The following is an 11177-nucleotide window of genomic DNA, read 5'->3' as shown; positions in this document are numbered from 1 at the left end:
AAAGAAACTGTGATTTCCATATGTTGAATATATATTTATACTAAAATAAAGTACCAAAATCCAAAAAAAAAAAAAAAGTTGTGTGCAGGCACTCGGAAGGCAGAGGCTGGTGAATCTCTGAGTTCTAGGCCAACCTGGTCCTCAGAGTGCGGTCCAGGACAGCCAGAGTCACAAAAGAAACCTTGTCTCAAGAAAACAAAACAAAAGTTGCAGTGGGGGCTGTAATACCAGATCTGGTAGGAGAGAGAAGGGAATCACTAATTTGGACATGGGATAATTGGATCCCTTAAGCTCACTTGCCAGTCAGCCTAGCATTACAAAAGTTAGCAGTTTTAGGTTTAGCAAGCACTTCTCTTTCTTTTAAAAAGGGGAAACATCAGCTAGGCGTGGTGGCAAACACCTTTATTCCCAGCACCCTGGAAACAGAGGCAGTAGGATCTCTGAGTCCAGGGCCAGACTAGTCTATAGAGTTAGTTCCAGGAGAGTGGGGGCCATGCAGGGAAATCCTGTCAAAACAACAACAACAAAAACACTAAAACAAAACAACCAGTCAACTTTATTCATACACATCTGAACATATAGTGAGAGGCCAAACCTACTCCATCTTGGGCCCAGCCTTCATCTTAAAGAAAAGGGAGCCTGAGAACATGACCTGCAGCAGAGCCCAAGCTGTACCCATGTACCAGGAAGGACCCCACGGCTTGCTGTTGGCCAGAGTCACTCCCTAGCTACTCCCTAACAACAGTTAATCAAAGATTAGTCGGTTTCAGATGCATTTTCAGACCATTTGTGATTGTATACGGTCTTTCTTCAGAGCACTAACCTGTTGGCTTATAGTCACTCTATGAGATGCTTGCCAGACTTGACACCCCCTCCCTCATCCCTCACTTGCTCCTATTTTCCTATAAAATGTATCCTGTTCGAGGCTGTTCCTCCTTCCCTTCCCATCCTGCTATGTCAGGGTTGGATTAGAGGGGGGCCCAAGCCAGGGCTTGTCATAAAGAGACCCTAATGCTATTACATTGGAAAGGGCTCCTTGGTGTTGTTTTGGGGTTCATGAGTGCTTCCTAGCACCACAATAGTTGCACATTCGCACATGAACACTGAGGTGTTACAGCTCTGAGGGGAAAGGCATCTTGGCAGTCAGGAGCTAAGGAAAACCACAAAGTCACACTGCACAAAAAAACCTCACAAGAAATTCATTGGGAGCCCGGCATGGTAGCGCACGCCTTAAATCCCAGCACTTGGGAGGTAGAGGCAGGCAGGTCTCTGAGTTCGAGGCCAGCCTGGTCTACAGAGTGAGTTCCAGGACAGTCAAGGCTACACAGAGAAACCCTGTCTCGGAAAAAAAAAAAAAAAAAAAGAAGAAAGAAATTCATTGGGAAAGACAAGAAGTTGGCTGCCTCTGCCTGGGAGAAAAGCACTAAAGAACTGAGCAGAAGGCAGGCTTTACATAGGGCTTCTTGGGGTTGGGGCTTTCCAGAGTGGCCTGGGATTGGTCGGATTTTGTGGCCCCATTTTGGGCTTTTTATCTCTGTGGTCAGAGCTTGGCTGACTGCCTCTTGAAAGGTTTTTAGAGTAGTCTGGTCATGCTGCACCTCAAGGGGCTCTCTCTCTCTGTCTCTCTCTCTCTCTCTCTCTCTCACACACACACACACACACACACCTAAAGTTGAGCAGAATGAGGTAATTCATGGAATGTTCTTAAATATGTATTTAACAAATCTGAGCTTAAAAGCTAAACAAGGTTGCAAGTTCCACACTGGGATTCAGGACACGGCCCCATAAATAAAGCCCTGGAGGGCAATGGTGAAGACTCATTTAGATCCTCAGAGCCCACGGAAAGCTGAATCTATACTTCTGTGACTCCTATGATAGATGGGAGCCAGACCATGGAAAGCTCACAGGACAGCTAGAGTATGCATCTCACTGGTGCTTACGTGTTCACTACAACAATAAACTGTCTCAAGCAATGGAAGGAGAGGACCAATACCTACTGCTGTCCTCTGACCTCCACACTCATACCATGGCTCATGTGCACCTACACTCCCACACAGGAACCTGCACACACACATGCATACTCCACATACACAGTATACACACACATATAAAAAGACAAGTCCTGTATTGTTTCCCTTAAGGAACAATCACAAGATATGCATATTCACACTTGCTTTAGGTGGTTGTTTTGTGTATGCAATGGCAGAAATATATGTTTTGTGTCTTTTCACAGTAGCAAAATTTATTTAATAATAAAGTCACAGAGTATGTCAGTTTCCTTGGCTGCAGTCTGTCAACTGATCCCAATTTTGTTTGCTAGCTGGCCACTGGCAATCACAGTTTCTTTGTTTCAATCTTAATTATGAAATCAATCCATAGATTACATATTATACATACACACATGTGTACATACAGACACACACACGTACAGATTATAGGCTGGCGAAGAAAGAGTGCAGAATCCAGGAAGACTATCCTGAAGTTAGAAACAGGATTGACACAGGAGCAAGGGAAAGTCTGTAGGCAGCCAGATAAAAAAGGCTTATGAACCACAGGCAAGAGCAAAGTCACTCAGATTCAGGGATAGCTGCAGTATGGACTGGACGGCAGGTGACTCCATTTGATGGTCTTTTTTGTACCTCTAAATTTGATTCCAGTTGAATGTCACCAGCAGGGGAAACTGGCATTGGAGCCTTGAGACATAGGCAGGAGTCCTTTGCTGTGGCAATTTTCCTAGTCAAGATTTGTAACAAATGACTGTTATGGTTTTGATCATGGGATAAGCCCAGCACTCAAAAGACAGAGGCAGATAGATCTGAGTTCAAGGACAGCCTGGTCTATAGAGCAAGTTTCAGGACAGCCAGGGATACACAGAGAAACCCTGTCTAGAAAAAAACAAAATAATAATAATAATAAATGACTTAGTTCATGCATATGAATGTTTTCTGCATGTGTGTATATGCACTGTATCTGTGCCTGGTGCCCATACAGAGGCTAGTAGAGAGCATTGGATTCCCTAGGACTGAAGTTAAAGGAAGTTGTGAGCTACCATGCATGTGCTCAAAACAAACCCAGGTCCACTGCATGATCAGCAAGTGATCTCTCTAGCCCCTAAGAAGTTTTTTTGTTTGTTTGTTTTGTTTTAAGTTTAAAGTCATGGCCCATGTAATTCACCTGACCCAAGGTCATGTTCATAGAAGCTATCCCCTGGAGATGCAGATTTTAAACACTGCTGAATGCCAGAGCAATTTGAATTTTGTTTTCTATTCTAAAGCTAAAACACAAACAAATAAACTTCAGCAATCATACAAACATGAAGCACAAGATGAAAACTAGGAGCAGAAGAAATGATCTCGAAAATGCTGGAGAGTTTTTGAAAAACTGTGAGGAAAGTCGAGGCTTGGGACATTTACAGCATAAGACAGAGAGGAGAGTGTTTGGGAATGAAGTGAGAAGCAGGGCTTGGGATGACCAGTACGCCCGTGATGCTGCTCTCTATCCCCAGCACTGGAAGAAAGAAAAAAAAAAAAAAAAAAAAACCCTGCAAATGAAAGAAAAGGAACTAGCAGACAAGGAGAGGAGAACATGCAGGCTAAAGGGGTTGCAGAGAACATTAAGGTACCCATTATACCCAGAACATGGAGGGTGTGACTTGGTAAGAGAGAACCGGCTGGAGATGGCAGCAGTTGCTGCTCCTGAGAGAAGCATGGGAGCAGAGCTCCTCCTATTTCATCCAACGATGCCACAGTCCTGAAACTCAATTTTTAGAGATGAAGCACTGGATCTTCTTTTCATTCTAACGCTCACCAGTCCTCTGCAGCTGGCTCTGCACAGGAGAAATCATATTAGAGAAAGACAGACTGTGTCATCTCCACATCAATGCTGAGGGGTCAGGGGAAGACTCAGATGGTGCGATCCAGAAGAGCCATTGGATGGTCAGGTCTAGAGTCCAAATAGATGTCGCGTCCGCTCTCGACCAGCAAGGATGACACAACCACCAGTCCTTCTAACAGCAGTTTATTCAGCAAACTTCAGTCTTCATCTCTCTCTCTTCATCGTTTTCCTCATCTATCTCCCCCGAATCCCGGGCCTCTCACTCTTATATACTCTCAGTCCCCATCCACTCACAGCAGGCCACGTCACCTCACCAGGCACGCAGCTTCAGCCAATCAGGGCGGCAGGGGCATGTCTCCACCAAATATGGACTTGTTTAAACCGCCAGCATCATGGTGCACCTGTGCAGCTCTCACGACGGTCGTGGCTTATTTTCAGGTGTATGAGGAAGTCAGGTGCAAGTCAAAAGACTTAGCTGCAGTCCCTGGCACCTTCTTGGGACTGCTGCCACACCCGCTCCTCACAAATAGAGTCATCAGAGTTGGACATTTTGCAATTAGGGGAACGTAGAGAAGTGAAGGGTCTTATCCAAGACCACTCTGCTGGTAAGAAATACAAAAGAGCTGTGCCCCAAGAACCTTGCCTAGAGTCCACTGCTGAATTCACGCTCTTCTGCCTACTGGGTGGTGGCTAGGCCTGTGGATACTACACTTAGGTCACTATCTTGTGAAAGACTGTTGCATGACTCCAGGAAAATATCAAGAAAGGTTTTGTTGTGGGTTGTCCTGATGCTGTTTGTACTCTGATTTTAATTCTACTTTCTCAAGAAGGGGTTGCTCCCAATGATCAGTCGATCACGTACTCAAGTGATCCCATATGATCATATCAACCTTCTCCCCATTTTAACTATTCAATAAAGGCTAGAATCTATGATTGGGCAATGGAGGGGAAAGGTGGGACAGGAGGTCTTTGGGAGTGAGGGCAGGTAGAGAGGAGAGGAAAGGGAAGGGAAAGAGAGAGGATGGAAGAAGAGGAGGAAGCCATGATGGATGGAGCAGAACCACGTGGCCAGGAGAAACCTCAAGTAGCAAGGAGTCTTACAGCTGGGGAATAAGTTAGTACAGTGTTACATCTGCAGAGTCTAGGCTTATAGCTTATGATTATAACAACTGGGCTGTGTGGTTTTTGTTTTTATGAAGCTTATTGGGGTTGGAAATTCCAGCAACAAGGTTTGGCTCTATAAAGGGAAGAGGTGTAAGTGGTGGTAGGCTGTACAGAGCAAGGCTGTAGAGCTTTGCTCTTACATACGCGCTCTCAGCTCAGTAGGCCCCACCTATAGGAACCATGGCAGGTGATGAGAGAACCCACTTTGTGGGGTTGAGGATAGAGATTGGAGAAAAATTGAGTGGTAACTATGAAAAATGCCAGTTAGCTGAGCAGTGGAGGCACACGCCTTTAATCCCAGTATTCTCTCTGGTATTTGAAATCAAAATTTTCATTCTGCTTAGCCCCACAGAGGGTGCCACTTCTGGCTGGACTTTGCTACTTTGTGGATTCTTCTTTCTTTCACTCTTCTCCACCCCATTTTAACCTCCAGCACTAGATAGGAGAGAAAAAAAAAAAGGATAGAAAGGAAAGAGGCTAGCCGGGCGGGGTGGTGCAGGCCTTTAATCCCAGCATTCTGGAGGCAGAGGCAGGCAGATTTCTGAGTTCAAGGCCAGCCTGGTCTACAAAGTGAGTTCCAGGACAGCCAGGGCTACACAGAGAAACCCTGTCTCAAAAAAAAAAAAAAAAAAAAAAAAGAAAGAAAGAAAAAGAAAGAAAGAAAGAAAGAAAGGAAGGAAGAAAGAAAGGAAAGAGGGTGACATTATTGTTAGACCCTCTGGGCAAACTACAAACTCTGCATCTCCATGTCTGATGTCCAACTTCTTTCAGCTTTGTTGACTGCAGCACAATTCTTTCTCTCGGGCTGGTTCCACTTCCTGTTATCAGTTTTCCTCAGAAGGTATCCCATGGCTCTGGCATCTCTTAACATCTTGGGAGATCCAAGGCAACTTCAACTTCACAGCTTCTTGTTCCAATGTCTTCTGGCTCCTCCAAAGGACTTGGGTCACTCCTCCAGCTCTGTCCTCTGTGGCACTCTAGGCTCTGACTGATTCCACTCCACTGCTGCTACTGTCCTTGGTAGTCATCCCATGGTACTGGCATCTCAAATACGCTGGGATTTTCTGCTGCAACTAGGCTGCACTTTCACCAATAACCTCTCATAGACTTTCTTCGTGGTATTAAGCCGTAGTTTCTTTGCATGACCCCTTCAGTCCTGGACCTTCAACTGCCACTGAAGCTGTACCTTCATCACTGGCCTTTCCTTGGTCTCTCACAGTGCCAAGCCTCAGCTGTACTCCATGACCCCTTCATGCTTCAAAACCAGGCCCACCTGGGTGACTCTTACACATTACCAAATCCAGCTGCCAGCTCAATGTCTATCTCTGGAGCACATCTTCTTTGTGCTCTCAGAAAACACTTCTCAGAAGATTTCACCTTAGTGATGCTGGTCTCTTCTTAATCCCTACTAATTTCTTAGCTCCAGCTAACCAGCATCAATTTTCCCAGTAACCCCTTCTATTCTTGACTCTAAAACCAGAGCCACATGTCCAAAGCTGCCAAGTTCTGCTGCTTGCTGGGGCTTGAACATGGCCTCATTGTTTTTATTATATCTTTACCAGTTTTCTGTTTTCAGTAATTTCCCTTCCTGCCTTGTAGCAAGCCAGCCTGCGGCTTGCAAGCACCGGGGTACTCCTGGGAGGCAGGCTGGGACTGAAAAGAGAGAAACTAGACAGTCAAGAGAAATAATGGAGCCAAGGCTCTCTAGTTTATTAAGAGACCCTGCTTATAAGGGGGAAGGCCCATCCCCCCCCCCCGCTCTCACCCCCCCTACTTCCCCCTCCCTCCCCCCCCCCCCCAGTCCACTCTTGGTGCCTGGAGCCATTCCATCAGCACTCGGTCGCCAGGCTTCTGAATATTTTGTTGCCAAGTTGTTAGCAGTAAGTCGCCAATTTCACAGGTAGTCAGCTATCTCAGGAACATCTTGGGAAGACAGGTTCAGCCTCTCAGCAGGTAGCAGAAGAGCAGGGCAGTTGTCACTTCAAAAAGGAGCCAGCCAAAAGAAGCTAGCCAAAGCTGAACCACAGGTGGTCCACCTCAGTGGGGCGTGGTCTGTACCAGCCCGCTTCAGGCTGTGGGAGCCTACAATTCCTCCTTGATTATATAATAAAAATAGCCAGACTGAGGCATAAAATTTATTTATGCTCCATAGTCCTGCCTGGGAGTTATGGTGGCTGGCGGCCATGCCTGTCTTAGGAAATCTCAGATTTTCCTGAACCATTCAGATCTGTCAAGGAGCATACATGCAGCTTGTTTGTGTTTATTTTAGACAATACATGGCTCTATGGTGTATTATTAACAAACCACGGCCTCTTGGCATGTACCTCTGTCTTAGATTGATATGGTTCCCGAAATCTGGTTGCCCGTCATTGACTAACCGGCCCTCATAGCACACCTTATTCCCAAATCAGACCAAAGCTACAATATATATTGAATATGCTTCTTCATATTGATTAATTTCCATCACCCTCACTTGTTGGAGGCGAGGCTGCACACTTGCTGAAGTCAGACTGTGAGGCGTTGACTGACCTGCTTGAAAAACAAAGCCCAGACAGTGAAAAGCAACAGGATAAAAGCTTCTTTGTGGAAGCCCAGGTACTTTATTCAGTTGCAAATTAGCAAGGATCAAGCTCAGACTCTGACCTCCCAGTGTGGGGGAGGCTGTGCTCCAAATTAACTTTGCTAGGTAATTAAGATTTTTAGCTATCTTCAATAGGAATCTCTAATATTGGAATTACTACTAGACCAGTCCAAGATTGAGATAGAATAACTGGTCACATTGAAGGAAAGAGAAGAATCATTATAACTCTTTCTTATGACTAATCTTTCTAAGTCAGATTCCACGGTCTTTAACGTTCTATGTCCCATAAGATTAAAAAGCTTGAAGCAAGGCACCTTAGCTTGTCCAATCTGGGACAAAGGCAAGCAAAGGTGGGTCAAAACATATACCCAATTCATCTTTCTTGTCACCACAGTCAGGGCACTCAGCGAACTCACAGGTCAGCTTGTCACACGAATCCTTCTGACAGTTGTCATGCTTCTGCAGCATTCTGTGGAGAGAACCTAAGCTTTCCCCTTCCCCCAATAGGGTAGCTGTTCAGGACCAAGCCATATGCCAATAAGTAGATCCTTTTCATCTCACCTAGACATGATTATGTATAGTTTTAAGATACTATAAAGCATGTATTAAGTTCTTTGACATCCAAATTTCAAAATTCTTAAAATAAAAATATGATTTAAATAATATGCACTGGGATAAATTCCTCCCCTTCTTTGTTTTTTAAGAAGCTATAGTTTAATACCTTGTCTTTGAGAATTATTAAATTGTTGACAAAATATCTCAAATACTTGACTGCTATAGTCAGTTTTAATATAACATGGGCAGTGAATAATTACACTTTCAGTTGTTTCTCTTGAAGAGTGGTTGTAACTAGAAAGCTTGAAAAGTTATTAATAGTCACATTTGCATAATTTATTTATTTATTAATCAGAAATAAGAGCATTCATTTGTGGCAATTGATTAAGTATAGGTCCTCAAGAATTAACACCATTATGTGGAAACAGGTAGAATCTGAGGACACCAAGAACAATTTTTTTTAATTTGACATGTACATTTAAAAATTTTATCAACCTATCCTGAGGATAATGATTATCTATAGTTTCTATAAATCCTATTTGAGCAAGCAGCCAATCCATACTATTCTGCTTCAGCCAAATATCTTGTTCTGCGCTGTAAGGCTGAACAGTGATATCTGGCTCTTTGCCAAAATAAGTTAGTGCCTGTTTCCTTCCAAGTATGATCATCTGAGCTACTGCTTCATAATATGACAGGATATTATGTTTAGGCGAAATCCTCAAATGTATCCACATTAGAGGAGCCTTTTGCCACAACAATCTTGTAGGCATATGAATCGTATTAAAAATTAACAAATGTAAAGGCAAAGAGTAATCTATATAAGTGACAAATTGTTCTTCAATGGCTCTTTCCACTAGTTGTAAGGCCAGCAATCCTTCTGAGGTTAAAGATCTAGGGGAGGTAGGATCAGAACTCCCTTTAAGAATATCAAATAAAGGTTTCAATTCCCCTGTAGTAAGCTTTAAATAGGGGCGAAGCCAATTAATATCACCTAACAATTTTTGAAAATCATTTAAAGTTTTTAAGTTGTCCCTGCAAATAATTATCTTCTGGGGGAAAACAGCTTGATTTGTAAGTCTAAAACCCAAATAATTATAAGGATCCTGAGTTTGTATCTTCTCAGGAGCTATTTGTAGTCCTTTATCAGCTAAAGCCTTTTGTAAGTCTCTATAACACAAAAGCAAATCCTGGGGGTCTTGTCCAGGCAACCCAGGACAAATTCTTAACTGTCCAAAAACACTCTTCTTAAAAGAACAGCATTTTTTCTTATGAGTTGTATATGCATAAACAATTGCAAATTTGAGAATTTATAGTATCTGAGGGATGAAAAATTTTAAGCAATTGTAAGTTCTGAGATATATATTGAAAAATATACAAATTAAAGCTTGATTATTCAACATTTTAAAACACCATCTACAGCACACAATTTAATTATCTGTGCTGAAGCAGGAGGAAACTCAAAAGAATAAGCATGTGATCCAAATCACATATACTTATCTCCCATAGAAGGGCTGTTTTTATTTTTATTTATTTATTTATTTATTTATTTATTTTTGGGTGCAGTGAACTTTATTGATGAACTTTATTGATGGTATTCAAGAGAGTAGTGAGGGCTCCCTAGGCCCCTCCTGTTATTATGGGGGTCTGGGATGGAAATTGTGAGGGAGATGTGCTGGGGGCCAAGTTGGGATAGGGACTCCTCAGCAACCGAGGGCCTCTCTCTTGCTCTCAGTGTCCTTGCTGGGGTGGGTGGCCAGGGTTTCTTACTCCTTGGAGGCCATGTAGGCCATGAGGTCCACCACCCTGTTGCTGTAGCCATATTCATTGTCATACCAGGAAATGAGCTTGACAAAGTTGTCATTGAGAGCAATGCCAGCCCCAGCATCGAAGGTGAAAGAGTGGGAGTTGCTGTTGAAGTCACAGGAGACAACCTGGTCCTCAGTGTAGCCCAAGATGCCCTTCAGTGGGCCCTCAGATGCCTGCTTCACCACCTTCTTGATGTCATCATACTTGACAGGTTTCTCCGATCCACAACAGACACATTGGGGGTAGGAACATGGAAAGCCATGCCAGTGAGCTTCCCATCCAGCTCTGGGATGACCTTGCCCACAGCCTTGGCAGCACCAGTGGATGCAGGGATGATGTTCTGGGCAGCCCAACGACCATCACGCCGCAGCTTTCCAGAGGGGCCATCCACAGTCTTCTGGGTGGCAGTGATGGCATGGATCATGGTCATGAACCCTTCCACAATGCCAAAGTTGTCATGGATGACCTTGGCCAGGGGGTCTAAGCAGTTGGTGGTGCAGGATGCATTGCTGACAATCTTGAGTGAGTTGTCATATTTCTCGTGGTTCACACCCATCACAAACATGGGGGCATCGGCAGAAGGGGCAGAGATGATGACCCTTTTGGCTCCACCCTTCAAGTGGGCCCTGGCCTTCTCCATGGTGGTGAAGACACCAGTAGACTCCACGACATACTCAGCACCGGCCTCACCCCATTTGATGTTAGTGGGGTCTCGCTCCTGGAAGATGGTGATGGGCTTCCCGTCGATGACAAGCTTCCCATTCTCGGCCTTGACTGTGCCGTTGAATTTGCCGTGGGTGGAGTCATACTGGAACATGTAGACCAACTACATTGGTAGTTGAGGTCAATGAAGGGGTCGTTGATGGCAACAATCTCCACTTTGCCATGTGGAGAGCAGATGGCAGCCCTGGTGACCAGGCACCCAATACGGCCAAATCCGTTCACACTGACCTTCACCATTTTGTCTACGGGATGAGGCTGGCACTGCACAAGAAGAAGCAGCTGTCTCTGGAACAGGGAGGAGCAGAGAGCCAAAGGGCTGTTTTTAAACACAGTAAATGGAATGCATGCGCTTCTCTGCCATTCGGTATTCCTCAGGTGAGAATTCTTTGTTCAGCTCTGAGCCCCATTTTTTAATGGAGTTATTTGATTTTCTGGAGTCCACCTTCTTGAGTTCTTTATATATATTGGATATTAGTCCCCTATCCGATTTGGGATAGGTAAAGATCCTTTCCCA

General features: G+C 44.3%; 1 pseudogene; it reads right to left on the bottom strand.

Annotated features, from left to right (window-relative positions):
* Positions 9712-10918, bottom strand: Gm11953 (predicted gene 11953; annotated as a pseudogene).

This window comes from Mus musculus, chromosome 11 (assembly GCF_000001635.26).
Source record: "Mus musculus strain C57BL/6J chromosome 11, GRCm38.p6 C57BL/6J".
In the NCBI taxonomy this organism is placed as follows: Eukaryota; Metazoa; Chordata; class Mammalia; order Rodentia; family Muridae; genus Mus; species Mus musculus.
This window is presented reverse-complemented; position numbering and strand designations above follow the sequence as displayed.